At 36.2% G+C, this 17,375-nt stretch overlaps 1 protein-coding gene and 1 pseudogene across 1 annotated transcript in view; one reads left to right on the top strand and one right to left on the bottom strand.

Moving 5' to 3' along the window:
* Nucleotides 1-2,117: 2,117 nt before the first annotated feature.
* On the bottom strand, nt 2,118-6,839 carry LOC107730690 (kynurenine--oxoglutarate transaminase 3-like; annotated as a pseudogene).
* A 9,132-nt stretch (nt 6,840-15,971) lies between these two features.
* LOC107730691 (volume-regulated anion channel subunit LRRC8C-like) overlaps nt 15,972-17,375 on the top strand; it is an 11,643-nt gene continuing 10,239 nt past the window's right edge. Inside the window, exon 1 of the mRNA XM_016541566.1 lies at nt 15,972-16,020. The gene's annotated coding sequence lies outside the window, so the exon portion shown is untranslated. The remainder of the gene's footprint in view (nt 16,021-17,375) is intronic.

Below are 17,375 nucleotides of genomic sequence, written 5' to 3'. Positions count from 1 at the left end.
CTCCCGGCGCCTATTTATACTATAGTCGCACCGGTAGTGACGTCATGGCTGTCGCCGGCCAACGAGTTGGTGTTTTTTCAATGTATGCTTCAGACACGGGTCACGACGAGGCGTTCCCCATAGCGACCCCTAGAGGACGCAGTTCGAAGTTCCCATGAAAGGGAACTCCCATTATAATCACTGAAGCTGTTTACACAGTGAAATGCATATCTTACATCGTATGCACATCTGTACTTCGTTGTTTCTGATAGAGTTAATTCTAGATCTGAATTCAGTCAGTGACGGGCGCAGTGAACAAAACTCCGGTGTTTCAGCGATGACTCATCTGATTTGAATTTAGCAGCTAGTGTTGTATCAAATATAAAAAATATTATTCGACTATTTTTGAACAGCCTCCTCCGCCCAGAATCATAAACATGAAATACTCCCACTGTGCTGTTCTTAAAGGAATCCAATTATTTGGTGCAAAATGGTGCATGGAGCAGCACTGTGTTATCCGCTTCAGTGTCCAGATAGTATGTAGCTTCCATGGAAGCTAGAACGTCTGACCATTTGCACGAAAGAGCTCACATGGTATGTCAAAATGTACTTAGATTACTGACACAGAAAAGTCTTAAATATTTAATTTTATGTTATAAGGAATGTTTCAAAATAATAAAAAGGGCATGTCATGACCCCTTTAAACTTTGTTTCCAGATTTGAATTAGATTTAAACCAGATTTTAAAACTGGACTCAGACTTTTGAACAGCAGCGTAAATCTGATTTTGCTGTGTGATAGTCAGTGACCAGACATTATCTTGGAAATTTGCCATAGAAATAGTAGGGTACATGCTCTCTGGGGGATAGTCAGGACATGGAACAGATTTACGGACAGGAAGAGGAAAGGCAGGCTGGGAAATAGGTTGGAGAGGAGAGGCTCTGCCCTTCACTTGCTGGTGCTTCAGAGAACCTTTTTATCTGCAGAAAGGAAGTGAACAAAAATATAGGAGGGAATTCGGGTGTCACTGATTGGGGGGTTTTGGGTCCCCCCCAGTTCCGTTCACGCGGGGCCCACTCAAGTGCGGGGTTGCACCCCCCTAAGGATGGCCCTGCATCTTAGCAAACAATCTTAACATTGATCTATTCTCTTCGCACTGGACTGACATTTGCTGCTAACAGAAGAGGTCAAATTCAATTCATAGTTCAATAAAATATAATTGATATCATTTTATGTCTCACACCTATGCTGAATATTTTCAGGTTGAATGATGCCATCTTGAGGTTGACCAATGATATTGCACTATCAAAAAAAAAAAAAAATTGTTTGTTTGTTTTTGGGCAAGACATTAAAGAGTGACAGATTTATTGGAGAAGTGAAATGGAATGCAGGTCAGACTCAAACCTGTGTCATCCACATGAGCAGTAGCCTACAGTTCAATATGCCAGTATATGATAAATATTATTATTATCAGTATAAGCTCTGATATGAGTTGTACTTTCTGGGTAAATGTTATTTACTGTGAAGTTGTGAACATTTTGAATAAATGCAAAGACAAACACTGGGACTAAATAATTTCTCACTTCTGTATAAATGGTCACAGATGTTGTAATCTAAGAGCACCTTTTACACATTTTTATCTACACTGCCATTGAAAAGTTTGGGGTTGATATGATATTTACCATGTTTTTACAGTCTGCTATGCTCACCTAGGCTGAATTTATTTGATCAAAAATATGCATTTATTTGTTTTGTTTTTTTTTAAATGGCATTTTTAATATATTCTGAAGTGTAATTCATTCATGCGATGAATTTTCAGCAGTCATGTTACTCCAGTCTTCAGTATCACATGATCCTTCAGAAATCATTTTGATTCTCTGATTTGGGACTCAAGAAACATTATCATTATCATCAATGTAATTGTGCTGCTTAATATTCTTGTGTAAACAATGATAGTTTTTCAGGATTCTTTCATGAATACAAAGTTTAAAAAAATTTATTTTTAAAGTTTAACTAAAATCGAAATCTTAATCCCCACATTAATTCCTTTACTGCCACTTTTGATCAATTTAATGTGTCCTTGCAGAATAAAAGTACTATTTAAAAAAAAAAGGAAAGAAACCTTACTGACCCCAAGCTTTTATTTACACAGTGTACTGTATGTGTGCAAACAACTTCCTATTCTGAAAACAAAGCTGCTTGATAGAGTACACAAGGTATCTTTAAAAAGCCAGACAAAAATGGTGATTTCGCCACATTTTTTTATATACTGTACAAGCATTAAATTCAGCAAATTTAATATAACTATTAGCCTGTGACAAAATATTAATTTAGAAATGAACATATAATTCATAATCCCAACAGGCTTCCCAAAATGGCTGATTCGACAAACTGTAAATACAAACTCTAAAAACACTTGAGCCAGAGTTTAGGTCATTGTAAGAGGATGTAACAATATACAATTCAAGTTAAATATGTTATTAATCTGACCCGTGCTGCACATGTATTACTGCATTAACAGGCTTTCAGAAATCAGCCTTTGTTCCAGCTCTTCAGAATGGTCTCTGCTGCATCCAAAGTGCTGTCTTGCTGTGGTAAAAAAAACATTATATAACATCAGCATTAGTAAGGCATCCAATGTCATTTGTTATTTGAAAATCATCTTTGCAACTTTCAGACAGTTTCAGAAAGGAAAGACAGCTAAATATAGATTTAGCTGTCTTTAGATAGCTAAATGATCTTTTGCATTTCCCGTAAAAGCCTAAAATTAACCCACTCCTTACCTTGATAAAACACAAACGGATGTATTTCTCAAACTGCTTTACTGAATCTTCCCCCACAAAAGCTGTTACAGGAATCACAGCCAGTTTCTAACAAAAAAATAAAAATACATTTATAACAATTTTACTGTGCTTTGTCCTTTTATTTATTCCTAAAATCACAAAAAAATACCTTCTCTTTTATCATCCATTTTACAAACTTGTAGTCATATGGTTCATCATCCCCCATATGTGACAAGTCCTGATCTATATTCAACAGAGACAGAACAACACTAATCAGATTAAACTTCCCACAACCAATATAAATACATTTTTCCTAACAAACATTACTTCAAGCCACTTACTGAGTGCTGTGACATCCACTATCATGAAGTATCCTCCCTCCAGGACCACTGGAGTCATGCCAGTCTGTCTCAACATGGCTGCCATGTGGTCTCTTTTCCCTTCCAACTCTAACGCCAAAGTAGCAGTCGGTTGACCCATCAGCTCAAAGTCCCGAAGAAGACCCTGGCCAACAGCCTCCTACTATGCAGTACAATGTATGTCACAAACACATTGCATAGAAGAGTGCATTGTGTACAACTATATAGTAACACAGACAAAACTTGCCTGTAATGGGGTCGGGCATGTATAGAGACTGTTCTGCATAACAGTCTGCAGGTGTTTGATCAAGTATTCAGGTCCGATTGACCAACCTAACTGCAAAAAAAAAAAAAAAAACTGCCAAAATAATCCAAGTATTTAGAATGTTCTTTTTCTGGCATTATTTACCACCATTCCAAACCGGTTTGCTTTTTTTTCATGAAAAACGAAAGGAGAACGTTTTAAGAATCTTCATGCATCTCTTTGACAATTTACAATGTCCAGCCTCAAAAAGGACCAAAAAAAAAGGTTCATTTAATTTGTGCACTGTATTATGAGTTGCCATACAATAGCAACAGAGAAATATTTAGGCTGGTAATAATAGTAAATCTTACCTTTTGCTTGACCAAAAAACAACAGTGTAACAGTGCCCACTTTTTCAGCAACCTTGTTTCAGTTTGTCCCATTCATTTTTAAAAAGTCTTCAATAGAGAGTTATAATAGAGTATTACAATCTTTGATTTTAAGCAAAAAAAAAAACTAAAACATTGAAACTTAAAAATCTGACAAAAAGACAAAGGTACAGAAGACTACAGGGTTTCTGCAGGATTTTAAAGCTCAAATTTAAGACTTTTAAAGACATTTTTTAAGACCTGCACAAATGCAATTAATAGCATATGAGTGGGGTAGGGCAATGTCTATAGTACCATATTAAACAGTAAAAAGCATGATTTACAGTTCAGATACAGGATTTCACAAGGTTTATAAAATGATAAACTTCACATTTCAGCCTTTAAACCATTTTTAAGAAAATAAATGAGTCAAAAGTATCAAATATTATATTAATTTAAACAACTATCAATCATTATATTATTGAAATAACAAATATATTTCACTGTCTTAATTGTTTATGTTTTTATTATGCATTATATTCTTTTTGATCCACCAGTTCACATTTACAACTCTGCATGTTTGCAGCGTAGTAACATGGGTTGATTTTTCACATTGGTCTGAACAAAAACAGCAGACGGGCTTATTGAAAATGCAAATTCATTCTGTGGAACGGCAGAAATATAGCGGTTTCCCCGGTAACGGCAGTACACAAAGCAGCGGAACACCGGACTTTGAAACAGGTAGCGCTCCTGTTTAAATGAAATCACAGACTTTTGAAGTTTATTCGTCACATTAAGTCATATGACAATTCTTTCCGTACCCAAATTTAAGACTTCTTGAAATTAAATTTAGACTTTCTTGTACAATTTAAGACTTTTTATGGCCTTAAATTTTATACAACTAAATGTAAGACTTTTTAAGGACCAGCGGAAACCATGGACTGTGTACTTAATGGCTTTAATAAGGTGAAGAACTACAATCAAATTAAGTATTACGAAATAAAAACAATGGATAAATACAAATATTTAAGTAGTTTAAGACCATAGAGAGACTGACTCTATTACGTGTTTAAGAGTGCTTCATTAGAGTGGGTAGGCAAATGGCCACTAATAATTGTTTTGCCGGTTTCGATACTCTGATTTGAGCAGGTTTTTTTTTTTTTTTTGCGCAGTATTAACAACCTCATAGCTCAAAGTAGGTCTGTCTTTAAAGGTTTGTTAGTTATTGTAAAAAAATAAAAATAAAATAAATAAAATTCCTCTATGGAGAAATTCAATGAATTTTTTTCCTTCTGGAACTTGACTGTTGCACTCTGGTGCTTTGGCACCAAACTTGCCATGATGTATAATTTCTTAATCTGAAGTTTGAAAAAGATTTCATAGCTCGTATCTGCATTTTTATGTTGCTTTTATAGCTTTTTTTGTTCCTTGTTGGAAACCAGGGAGTCTTTAAAATCTTAAAATCTTTATTCTGCAGAGAAAAATAACAGCAGATGAGTCTGAACTGACAGGAAGGTGAGTAAATAATAACAGAAGTTTCATTTTTGGATGAATTAGAACTTTAAAGTAATGCTGGGCATAAATATGAATGATGAAGACTGACGACAATGGTCAAATACCTTCCATCCAGTCACACTGAATGTTTTCCCTGCACTGCCGATAGTGATGGTTCTGTCCCACATTCCAGGGAGGGTTGCTGTTAAGAAGGAATACAGCAGAATCAGCATATCTTAATACAACTTGTAATCCACTGACATGAAAAGATAAGATGCACCACTGGAGAAATATCACATACCTATCTTTACATGCTCTTGGCCTTTATATATGAGCCATTCATACACCTCATCACTGAAGCACAGGGTGTCATGTTTGATGCAGAGATCTGCGATAGCTTGCAACTCACTCCTACTGAATATCTGGTAGTAGAAGAGAGCTTCAGGATATTAAAATGCCCATTTGGAACTAAATGTGTTATATGCAACCTTACTTTTCCAATAGGGTTGTTAGGTGTGTTGATTATGATAGCTTTGGTCTTGGAGTTGAATTGACTAGCAAGTTCTTCTTGGTCCAGGACCCAGTCGGCACTACTTATACTGGTTGCTGCGGATGAGGACTTCTGCAGAACAGGTCAAACAAGTGTTATGTTTCATGGAAATGCAGAAAACACTACACCAAACAATATTCATCATGCTAACCTACCAATCGCAAAGGTATTAGAACAGGTTTCCCCCCTGCCATTTTCACCATAGGAACATAGCAACATAGCAGTCAAAAAAAGGTTCTATAATAATAACCTGAATTGAAAAAGGGAGACAAAGCAAGTAGAGAGAATGCATAAGTCATAATCTAGTGCAATTATGAATCTAGTGCAATATATTATATTTTGTTGAAAATATTACATACAAGTGCTAAATGTGCTTTACCTCATCTCCCTCCTCAACCAGAGCCTGCATAGTGCTGAACAAAGATCCCTGTCCACCTACTGTAACCAGGATCTCTTTAAACAGGTCGAGCTGACGGTCATAGACTTGTCCATATACTTTTCACAGGGCTTTAACCAGTGTTGGGTGGCCCTGAATTTAGAAATGTAACTATTTGAGTGATTTCTCAACACATAACACAGGATGATCATTAAATGTGGATAGAACATACAAAGCCACGCGTGTACTGATTTAGCCTGTCAACCATTGCAGCCTGAGCGAGAACTTCTTTCACATAGGAAGGAGGAGGAATGTCTGGGTAACCCTGTCCAAGATTAACAATGGAAGGGTCTGCTTCCACTGACGTGAAGGCCACCCTAAACAACACAAGAGACACTATTAAAAATATTTAACACATGTCTGTGAGAAAGTGTTAGCAAATAATCTATATTCTTACCATACATTCTTGTCCAGACCTTCTATCCTTTTCGTGTTCTTATGCTTTATGGATGCCATCTTGTACTAAAAAAAGTGAAAGAACAAAATAAAGGAATGTCAAAGAGAAATGAATAATTCAGTAAAACTTGCGCTCACTTGGCAGGATGTGAAAGATCTAAATCTAACGTTATTGGTTTGTAATACGCGTGGAGCAGATCTGAAAATACCGAGTAGAAGAATATGATTCATATCTGCCAAAAAATAAATAAATAAGATCGTATCAATTGCTCACTTCAAAACGTTGCGGTCTTCTTCTTCTTCTGTGGATTTATTAGCGGGTCGCATACCAGCTTTTAGGTGCATACCGCTACCTCCTGTGCTGGAGTGTGAAGTGATTTCTTCTTCTTCTTCTTGGTTTTATGGCGAGTTGCAATCTTTGCGCATATCGCCACCTACTGTGCTATTGTGCAATCAGGATTTTCTTTTATTATATTAGTTGTTCTGTCTCAACTCTGAAGCCATCAAGAGTCCAGGTATCGGTTGGCGCTGCGTGTTCAGCTCCTCCGTCCTTAGACTCCAAACCGAAACAGAACATCTTTTATATTATATTCTTTTATCTAGTCCTGTGCTTTTATATCCCACCCAAATCCTCTTCCGTTTTTACTCGCATACTCCCAGCAGTCTTTTGGAACATCTTTAGCAATATTGTCTCCAGCATAACTTTTAATAGATGTCCAATATGCCAATGACAATTTCACTCTGCGCAAATTCAGTGGCAATTCATTCGATTCAACGATTAAAGCATTTACCGGTGTTGATTTGACTGCTCCTAAACACATTCTAAGTGCTCTGTATTGTATTCTATCTAGCTTCTTTAGCAATGTCTCTGACGCCGCACCATAGGCCTATATCATGCAGCCATAATCAAATATAGATCTAATCAAAGCTTGATACACTTTCATCATTGAAGATCTTTCTGCTCCCCATTCTTTACCAGCTATTGCCCTCATAACATTTAAAGTTTTTCTACACTTCTTCTATATGTTTTTTCCAAGTGTACCTGCTATCCAGCCAGATACCTAAATATGTGAATTCTTTCACTTGTTCTAGCATATTGCCTTTGATAATCCCATTGGATGTAGATGTTTTCCTGCACCTTTTTCAAAAGTTACCATTACTTTAAATCCTGTCATCTCATTTTGAATTAAGTCTTTCCTGTTATCTTTCTGACACGTTTTAGTCTTTTTTTTATTCCCATCTGGCGTATTTATCAGCGTATCTTCACTGTCTTCCTGATCTTTAGACATAATTTTCTTGGGTTTAGTGTTTTTCTTTTTGGAAAAAACCTCCGTAAATCCCAAGCTATCATTCATTACTGACTCATCAGAGTCCTCGTCCATGATTGCACAACAGGCACAGATCAGTTCAGATGGTCAAATTTTATTTTCCTATTAACGTTTCCTATTATAAGAATTATACAAACAATGATCTTGTCCGCGTTATCAGCAACCCTGCATACCGGAAGTTCCTTCCCAGCGTCGTTCCGTCTCTTCTCGTCGACCCACCTGTGAAGTGATTTCAGTCTAGGTATACATTATAACTATATTCTATTCTAAAATCGTCTTTATTATTTTACCAGATCCCTGTTTTGTGTTTAATATGTTGCAGATTGAAAATTAATTGCATCCTAAATTCTGTAATTCTAACATTGCGGTCACAGATATAAGACTCCTTTCAGTTCATTGGTTGCAGTACAGTAAAGGTATTTTGTGTTTGAAGGGAGCAGATTCTGCCTGACGCAAACACCCCACGCCTCTAAAACGGACCAATCAGTTTGCACTTTTCAAAGAGTCGATACACCACAGTTCTGTGTTCTGGAAGTGAATGGTCCTACTACTTACACGATGGCCTTGCTCTTCCGGAACTCTCGATGGAATCCCAGCGTAGAGTGGAGAGCCTGTGGAATATTATAAGCCTCATATATTGATGCGTATTACGTTTTTGATTAAGGTTTATGTTTTTGTAACCCAATGTGTCCGATTGTGGCAGCCATGATTCAGTTCACCAAAACGTCACCAATATTTTTTTTTCTTGTTTTAAAGTGTTATTTAAAATCAACGCTACAAAAATGTAATGTCGTACATATTTACAGTACGTTTCATTTATAACATTTCTCTTCATAAAAGTAACATACTTCCCGGCCGTTATATCCACTTTGAGGGATTGAGAATATCTGAGGTGACAAAGAGAATCTAGAGGGACCGTTGTTAATGATTTCTAACAAATGGGGGCTCGTCCTTCCGGGAATTTCTAAAAATGGTTAAAGGGTTGAAACTCCCCTCGACATATGCCTATATAATATCTTTGTATCTATGAATAAAGTTGAAGTATTGAGAATATTCTCTTCAGTGTGTTTTCTTACTTCCCGGCCGTTATATCCACTTTGAGGGATTGAGAATATCTGAGGTGACAAAGAGAATCTAGAGGGACCGTTGTTAATGATTTCTAACACTCACGTTTGTTATTGTCTCGCTTGATAATTTGGTTGCACCTCCATTAAAAGAAAAAGATCATACAGGAAAAACATGCCTCAGGGCAGGAGTTTTACGTTTGTAGGCATTGTGTTAAATTAATCATTCATATATGCCTCCAATCCGCACCTATTAAACAATAGGCCTACTTTTTCCTTTTCGATTTTTAACTTATATTTGATTAAAGTTCAGTGCAGAAACGTATATTAAATTTCAATGCAAAAACCTATATTCCAATAATTAATCACATTTTCTTTTAATTTCAATGCAAAAAAAAAAAAAGTTGAAACAAAAATAGAAATAACCTAGTATATGAAGATATGCTTCAACTGCATTGCTTTCCATTTTTTTCCTATTTTTTTTCCGTCCACTTGTGATGTTGCAATGTCGAGCCAAATCAAAGGTCATCATGGGCTGACTTTGGCCCGTAGTGGGCCCTGTTTTAGGCATCTCTGATCCATAAGCTTTCTAAATTTTTACATCATTTGACGACATTTATTTTAAGACAGCAGATGGCGCTGTAATCACAAATACATATTAGCCTAATACTTTTAAAGGGGTCATATGATGCTGCTAAAAAGAACATTATTTTGTGTATTTGGTGTAATGAAATGTGTTTATGCGGTTTAAAGTTAAAAAAACACATTATTTTCCACATACTGTACATTATTGTTTCTCCTCTATGTCCCGCCTTTTTGAAACGCGTCGATTTTTACAAAGCTCATCGGTCTGAAAAAGCGAGGTGTGCTGTAATTGGCCAGCTATCCAGTGCATTGTGATTGGCCGAATACAAGCATGTGACGGAAATGTATCCGGGCCCCTCACATACTGTAGGAGCGGCAACCACATGTGACGACCCCGGGCTGGACTCCACGGTCCACGGTGAAAGCCGATCTGGCTATCCACAGCATTAAGTTGATGTATTCCCTCAGTGACCAGCACGGATCAGCTCTAGGCATGACGAAGCGGATATCGTCCTCTTTTGAAAGACCAAACAAAGTAGTTTCGCTTTCACAACGAAGCACACAGCGTCTTCACGAAATGGCGGCAGCGGCAACAATACTACAGTGAGAATAAAAGTTACGTCTTCTTTCTTTGCATGAACATTTGGGCGGCGTTATGCAAATCTTCCCACATAGTGAGGTAGATATGTGGGGGCGTGTTAGAATGAGCCATTTTAGGTAGGTGTGGCTGACTCTTAACTTTTATAAAGAATATCTCTTTGGATTTGAGACTTTAGTCTTTGCAACTTTACAGATCTTCTTTATGCACCAAGAGCTTGTAACACTCCAAAGAGAAAGGAAAAATTGAAATCGCATCATATGACCCCTTTAATACAAGTTAGTACGATTCTCAGAACAAAAGTTTTTGTATTGATCATCTCAAGACAATGGATATTTTTTAGACTTGGAATGTAGTTTCATGTCATTTTAGTATTTATTTACAGGTTCACTGAACTAGAGGTTAATCCTGCTAACTAGTAAAAGAAGAATTTAAAAAATTGAAATTCCTGATTTTGAAATAAACTTCCCAGTTATTTGTGGGGGTAGCATGTGCTGGAGATTCTATTCATAAAAGGTCTATGCATAGAATCTCAAAAGCTATTTCTAGCAGTCCAGCTCATTTGAAGTCTGGATTTCTAATTTGACTGCTAATCATGCAGCCATCATTTTAAACAATGTTGTTCTTATTTGAATTCATACATTTATATTTAGCTTAAAATTATTTTTCAGTTAAATCAACAAATTTACCTTAGTTAATTGCTCATACTTTAATTTATGGCTTCACTATACATTAAATCAGGGTTTTCAGATACAGTCCCAGTGACCCACACTTAGAAATCTAAATAAACTAAAAACTAACCTTATTACATAATTCTTATCAGTCCATGAATCAGAAATCTAAATAGAGAAAAATGTCATGAACATCTCCCTATTCTCCCTATGCAATACCTTCACAGACCCCCAGGGGTCCATAAAACCCTGACATTAAATAATAGATGATATCAGTAGTGTGTGCCTTTTGGGGCAAATTATTCTAGATTAAATGGAATTCATATTGACTATATTTCATTTTTCTCTTTAATAGGCATTTAATATTTAATTGGCACTGAGTAGTTTCAGTGAAAAATTGAATAGAGATCACTTACAGCAAACACTAGAGAGCCGTGAGGTTTTTTTTATGGTATTGTTTTTTAAATAAACCCATGATAAATCATAGATATATAACACAATAACAGAAGGAATAACACACGCTACACTATTACTACACAATATAATTTTTTTTTTAATAAATATTTTTGTTGTAAACAGTTGTAAAAGGTTGTCATAAACCATTTGATCTTCAAAAAGGCTTGTCCCTGAAACATAATTACGATTTAGATTTTTTTTTTTCATATCTGTGTATTCAAGTTGTTAGGAACTTTAATTGTTTGTTTATTTGAACCTCTTTTCAATATGTGCACCAATTGTGGGGTATTTTAAGTATAAGTTCTGTTTTTATAAATATAAAATGTAAAATGTTAGATCCTGTTAGATCTAACAGATCATGTTAGATCCTGTACCCACTAAATTACTGAAAGAGTTGTTACCTGTAGCAGAAGAACCGCTTCTCAATATTATTAACTCATCGTTATCTTTAGGTCACGTCCGAAAACCATTCAAGCTCATTCAAGCTTTAAGCCTCTTATTAAGAAACCACAACTAGATCCTAGTGAACTGGCTACACAAGCTTCAGTCTGGATCCAGAACACCTGAGAAGAGATGATGCCAACCCCTCAGAGGACCTCAGATGAAATCCAACCCTGAAACAACATACAGAACTACCAAATTTGGCTATAAGTTTGATTTCATCATATAATAATTGCTGTTAATAGAGTTCATCGTCTGTTTGATTACGTCTTTAATTGATTTTTGAATGAATCATACATTTCTGCCATATGTACATAAATTGACAGTCACCACTGATAAGCTACTACTAAATATTGTAGAAACTTAATTTTCTGTAAAGTTGCTTTGCAACGATTTGTATCGTAAAAAGCACTATACAAATAAACTTCAATTGAATTAAAATAAGTTTAAAGACTTGTGCTACAACAGCAAAATATAATTGTGAACTGTAGTTGTCCATTGAGCACAAAACTTTATTAGCACAACAACACATTTTAACATGTTGACTATCCTTTGAGGAAAATGGGTAAACTCCATCTACGTATTAGCATAATACATGTTTAAAATTTAAAATGCCAAAATGCTTTGTAATATAAAATCTGAAGTCTTTACAAAGCTGTTCAACCATTTGAAGTTTGAAATGAAAACTTATAAATACTGTAAAATGTATATATATATATATATATCAGGACCTCAGACTGGAACTAAGGTTTACCTTCCAACAAGACAATGACCCTAAGCACACAGCTAAAATAACGAAGGAGTGGCTTCACAACAACTCTGTGACTGTTCTTGAATGGCCCAGCCAGAGCCCTGACTTAAACCCAGTTGAGCATCTCTGGAGAGACCTAAAAATGGCTGTCCACCAACGTTTACCATCCAACCTGACAGAACTGGAGAGGATCTGCAAGGAGGAATGGCAGAGGATCCCCAAATCGAGGTGTGAAAAACTTGTTGCATCTTTTCCAAAAAGACTCATGGCTGTATTAGATCAAAAGGGTGCTTCTACTAAATACTGAGCAAAGGGTCTGAATACTTAGGACCATGTGATATTTCCGTTTTTCTTTTTTAATAAATCTGCAAAGATGTCAACAATTGTTTGTTTTTCTGTCAATATGGGGTGCTGTGTGTACATTAATGAGGAAAAAAAAATAACTTAAATGATTTGCAATATAACGAAGAGTGAAAAATTTAAGGGGGTCTGAATACTTTCCGTACCCACTGTATATATATATATATATATATATATAAACTGATAAATGCTGTCTATTTTAAATGCTAGCATGCTGCTAGAGCAGGGGAGCTGAAGACCTTTGTCAGTCTGTTTACCGTGTTCTTCAGCCCTGGTAATATATCTTATGTCATTACCTCTAGGTTTATATGTATGCAGTTGTCATGTTTAGCAGAACACTTCATATGACAATCTACAAGATCATACTGTGTGTGTACCAACAATGTATGGTATGGACATCAACCAAACTGACTGATGTTGCTGCCATAAGTATTGGTAAAGGTGAGCAATTTTTGGCTCAGTTACCCAAGCTCTAATCTACCTCTGGCCAAATATTCTCCATCTTAGACAAGTGTGGCTCATCATGGACTTCAAGATCATTGTCAGGGGGCTAAACCCAGCTGTTCAAAGTGAGGACACAAATGAAATTCAGTCAAACTGCAGGGTGTTCTGGACGGGAAATATGATGTACAGGCCGTACTAGCATTTATAGTATCTTGAGGATGATCAAAAAATCTTGATCACTTTGACCTAATGTGGGATGAGAGTAGCTACCGAGGTATTGCTGATGTCAAGAATTACTTTGCTTAAATATTTAGTCTACTGGACAAGTACAATCCATTGTTCCTAAAGAGGCAAAGAGATTTTCAGTGTTTCTGTTTGGGATCGATATGAAATTCTAAAGGTCAAATAGACATCCATGTTCAACATGGGAACTAAAGACTTAAAATGGAAGATTCCAGATCCCAGCTTACCACAGAAACTTACATAACAAGGTCAAATCAATGAACTATTGCTAGGCTACCAGCACATGCAGACCAAATGGCCTTGGCCTTAGCCAAGATTTTTTATTTTTTATTTATACAGAATTGGACAAGAATTGGACACTAAAATGAATCCTTACTCTGCAGAACTTTTGAGAGCTCAACATTTGGCTATGGAAACATCTTATCAGTGGCAACTACACCAAATACATCCCTGTTCACACAGTTTTTGAACAGAAAACATGAAAAGACCGTTTAATCTTTTGCATGGGTTCATTGTCTGAGCTATGTTACCAAATCTTATGTAAGATGTTCTCACATTTTTAGTGATGTTTAAATATGCAAGTTAATCAATAAGGCCAGTTTTAGGAGTCGTTAAACAGTGACACCTGATAGCGGGTATCAGAAACAACAGAGAGAGACAGAATAATAATGCCACAGTCTTGAGTTTAATTACCAGGAAAAACAAATATGTGTACCTTGAATGCATTGAAAGTTGATGTGAAGGGATTGTTCACCCAATGTTCACATGTTGTTCCAAACCTGTATGCCATTCTTTCTTTCTTTTTATTTATTTATTTTTGGAACCATTGATTTGTTTGGATAAATAAATACTGAGATATATTATTTAATAAATAAAATATATTTCTTAAAATATATTTTATGTTCCACAGACAAAAAGGTTGTTTAGATGTTGTTTAGATTGACATGAAGGTGAGTAAATAATAAACAAATTTTAATTTTTGGGTAAACTATAACTTTAAAAATCATAAACCTTTAACATGGCCCTTAATTACCCAAATGTATATATATAGTAGTATAAGATAAAAGCAGAGAGACCATGCAATTTTGCAAAACTTTATATAGGCTAATAAAAAATAATAAAAAAAACTCACCACTGCAATGTTCTGGAGTTTTTAGGAGTAGAGCAACACTATAATTCTTCTCCTAGATCTTAAGTAGACTATATTTGGACGTTCCCACCTGCAAGAAAGAAATCACTTTGAAACAAATTTGGTGGGTCATGAATTTTGTCCTTGACATGACACTTTGAAATGTTGTCTGTGCATTTACAAGGGTGATTAGCTATGCAGCTAATCAACAACACAATGACAATTTTATCATATACACACATTTGTTTAAAACAAATTTCAGTCATGTATACTGTACAAATGTTTCTATTTAGAATTCTGTGCTTTAAATGGATTATTGCACGGCAAGAAATGTCTTTGATCACAAAAGTTTCGACAAAAGCACAGAGTTCCACCACAGATCAGTAAGTGTTCTAACTTATTTCCAAGGCAACCAGCTGTGTAGTCTTTCAGCAGAGCTGATAAAGTGCCACAGCCTTACAGTGAATAGGCTTTTAGTTGAGGAAGACCTTCTAAAGTCTCTGCCGCCCAATGTCAAAGAGGGTTTCCGGAGAACAAAGAGGGAGCGTGCAAGCAAGCCTGAGGCAGATGGTGCAGCCAATCAGACACGCTGTAAACATATGATCTAGTACAGAGGCTATGGAGACAGTGGGATGACATACTCAAGTTAACGTCTGCTATGGCTGGTGTGGAGGAGGATGGCAGTAATGAATAGCTTGTGTCGCCTACACTTTCGTGGCTCATTGGTGTTAGTTCCCGTTTCTGATATCTTTTTAAAATAAATACTAAAAATAGGTTACACATTACTCATGTTTTAAAACTTTTATTACATTTCTTGAATTGTTGTTCAATAGTTCTCTCTGTGAAGTTGGGTCGTTCAATAATGATATGGTCAGAAAGCCTGTGTGAATTACAGTGTTTTACAATAAACCACTGCTTTGCTTGATACAGTAGGCCATCTCTCCAGCTCATTCTCCCATCTTTTTTAGTTTAAACAAAGACTGTAAAAACTGTTAAAACCATAATTAACTTTAACGTGACGCACAGGAAATGGCTTTATTTTACTAAGTTAAAATGCTGGGGATGTGGAGGATATTCCCATGAGAGCTGCTTTAACAATGAGGTGCTTATGGGTCATGGACAGATGTGTTTCACGACAGAGTAACGCGCACAATCTAAACGGAAAACGAGAAAGGCGGCTCTGGGAACGCTATTGTCGTGAACTGAAGACCCGCCCAACGGCAGCTCAGCCTATAGCAGTTGGAGGACAGACTGACTGAGAGCCGCAGCCACAAGGACATGCCACAGTGCCCGCTAGAATCTTCAGCTGTAGACGGAGAACGCGCCTTCAGTCCATTTAAAGGTGAGTCAAAACCTGCACCGTTTCCTTCGAGTTATCGGCGTTTGCAACCAAACGTTAACATTGCAGATGTTTATGTTGAATAATTTCATCTTCATGACGTAATTGTGGGATAGTCGTTGAAACGAGCTCGGGCAGCGTTTAACTTTTCAAACCGCCTCAGGAAGAAAACGTGGTACAGTTATTGTTTTAAATACGTGTTAGTGGAGAGAATTTGATGAATTAACTAAAACAAATGCTTGAGACGAAAGAAAATTGAGGACAGCGGAGAAAGTGTCGATATTGCTAATAGAATATCAATTAAAAATTTGCTTCAGTAAAAGTTATTAAATGTTTTTATGATTCTTTTTTTGTTTAGCTTATATTTATTTTACATTATTTACTGTATATCTAAAGTGATTAGACAGACAGCTAGGCCTCTATTTAATATACGTAACTTAATGTAGCCTACGAGAGAAACAAATATGCGAATTTAAAAGGAAATAAAAATCGCAAGAGTGAACGTGCATTGTTTTTGTTTTGTCCTGTGAGAGGGAATGTTGTTTATTTCGATTTCCGTTATTAGCAGCAGAGGAAATCGTCTTCACGTAACATTACAAAACAGCGATCTAATGTTTTTGCCGAGCCTTCTAGAAGTGATCTCTTCATCCTGCTGACTGGATGTGATTCAGACGTGCAACGTTTTTTTTTCCACGACTATATTTGAGAATCACCCCATTTCCTGGCAAGAAGAGCTGCTCCAAGAGATGGTACAAATCTCTACTTAGCTGAGTTCTAGGATACTAAAGCTATTAGATTAAAAACGGTTCTGGCAGCAACATACATACCCCCCATTCATTTCTGCACTGCTTATTTCTTGTCTATCAGAACACTTTGGATTTTTTTCCCTATTCAGTCTGCCAACATTTTATTAGTTTCCGTCTCGTAACGTCTGAATATAGTGCAGTATTTAAAATAAATGTCATGAAATTGTATCTTTTAACAATTATTCGTTTTTATAATTTTGTTTGCTCCTGGAGGTGTAAAGGGATTTGTGTGCATTTTCAAACCCGCGTGGGGAATATATATCTCGTAACAAAATCAGCCGGGAATCAGGAGCTCCAGATACTTGAACTGCTGCAGCTGTTCACGAATGTCCAAATATTTTGCACTGTCTGAAGAAAACTGCCTGTTGAAGCATGTTGCATATACAGCGAAGTTCTTTTACCCCTGGGTTTCTTTTTTTAACAACATTTTCTGTTGTTGTGGCTACTCATTCTCTGCATTGAATACAGGCAGACTGCACCTAAATATGCGAGCTTTGATGTAGTCTCTTTTCTTGAGAAATATTTATAAAAGTACAAACTGTATGTGGATAC

The sequence above is a fragment of the Sinocyclocheilus rhinocerous genome, unplaced genomic scaffold (genome assembly GCF_001515625.1).
Source record: "Sinocyclocheilus rhinocerous isolate Xijiao unplaced genomic scaffold, SAMN03320098_v1.1 scaffold1179, whole genome shotgun sequence".
NCBI lineage: Eukaryota > Metazoa > Chordata > Actinopteri > Cypriniformes > Cyprinidae > Sinocyclocheilus > Sinocyclocheilus rhinocerous.
The sequence above is the reverse complement of the archived record's forward strand: the minus strand, read 5'-3'. Positions and strand labels throughout refer to the sequence as shown.